The 1,592-nt window shown below is 41.8% G+C and overlaps 1 pseudogene; it reads left to right on the top strand.

The window, feature by feature from the left end:
* The first annotated feature begins 255 nt into the window (after nucleotides 1–255).
* On the top strand, nucleotides 256–1,247 carry LOC114208385 (14-3-3 protein zeta/delta pseudogene; annotated as a pseudogene).
* Nucleotides 1,248–1,592: the final 345 nt, after the last annotated feature.

The following is a 1,592-nucleotide window of genomic DNA, read 5'->3' as shown; positions in this document are numbered from 1 at the left end:
CTCTAGTGTAAACTATGGACTTTGGGTGATAACGATGTATCAATGTAGATTCACCAGTTATAGCAAACACATCATTCTGGTTTGGTATGTTGAGTGTTGAGGAAGCTGTGAATGTGTGGGGGAAAGGGGCATGTGAAAACTCTGTACTTTCTGCTTAATTTTGCTGTGAACCTAAAACTGCTCTAAAAAAATAAAGTCTATTTTTTTAAAGTATAAATTCCTGAGAGTCTCAGCCTCGTCACTGCTGCTCAGAGAATGCCGAGCCCCCATCTGTCCACCACCACCCACTCTAGAATAGAACATCCAGTCCTGGATAGAAATGAGCTGGTACAGAGGGCCAAACTGACTGAGCAGGCTGAGCAATATGTTTACATGGCAGCCTGCCTGAAGTCTGTAACTAAGCAAAAAGCTGAATTATTCAATGCGGAGAGGAACCTTCTCTCAACTGCTTATAAAAATGTTGTGGGAGCCCATAGGTCATCTTGGAGGGTCATCTCAAGTATTGAGCAAAAGATGGAAGGTGCTGAGAAAAACAGCAGATGGTTTGAGAATACAGAGAGAAAATTGAGACCAAGCTAAAAGATGTCTGCAATGATGTTCGGTCTCTTTTGGGAGTTTTTGATCCTTAGGGCTTCACAGGTGAGCAAAGTCTTTTATTTGAAAATGAAAGGAGATGACTACTATTACTTGGCCGAGGTTTCTGCTGGTGATGATAAGGAGATTGTGGATCAGTCAAAACAGGCATACCAAGAAGTTTTGAAAGCAGCAAAAAAGGAAATGCAACCAACATATCCTATCAGGTTGGGTCTGGCCCTTAACTTCTCTGTGTTCTATTTTAAGATTCTGAACTCCCTGGAGAAAGCCTGCTCTCTTGCAAAGACAGCTTTTGATAAAACCATTGCTGAACTTGATACATTAAGTGAAGAGTCATACCAAGACAGCACTTTTGTGGTGCCTGGGTGGCTCGTCGGTTAAGCATCTGATGTTGGCTCAGGTCACGATCTTGGGGTCCTGGGCTCCAGCCCTGTATCAGGCTCCCCACTCAGCAAGGAGTCTGCTTGTCCCTCTTCCTCTGCCCCTCCCCCTACTTGTGCTCTCTCTGTCTCTCTCTCAAATAAATAAATAAAAATCTTTAAAAAAAAAAAGCACACTAACAATGCAATTACTCGAGACAACCTGACATTGTGGACTTTGGATACCCAAGGAGACGGAGTTGAACTGAAGCAGGAGAAGGAGGGGAAAATTAGCTGGCCTTCCAACTTTTGTCTTCCTCATTCTAAAATTTACACAGCAGACCATTTGTCATTCATGCTGTTCCACAAATAGTTTTTTGTTTATGACTTATGACAGATTTATGTTACTTCTATTTGAATTCCTATTCTTCCCATATGGTTTTTATGTTTAATATTAGGGGAGTAGAGTCAGTTAACGTTTAGGGAGTTACCTGTTTTCATCTTGGGGTGGCCAGTATGGGGATGTGGAACTTTTATACTAGTTATAAATGTTTTGCATACTGCATTTGGTACATTGTGGCTTCACAAAGGCCAGTGTTAAAACTGCTTCCATGTCTAAGCAGAGAAAACTGCCTACAT

The sequence above is a fragment of the Eumetopias jubatus genome, unplaced genomic scaffold (assembly GCF_037043125.1).
Source record: "Eumetopias jubatus isolate StellerSeaLion01/CBP00866 unplaced genomic scaffold, mEumJub1_p1.0 scaffold_4, whole genome shotgun sequence".
Taxonomy (NCBI): domain Eukaryota; kingdom Metazoa; phylum Chordata; class Mammalia; order Carnivora; family Otariidae; genus Eumetopias; species Eumetopias jubatus.
This window is presented reverse-complemented; position numbering and strand designations above follow the sequence as displayed.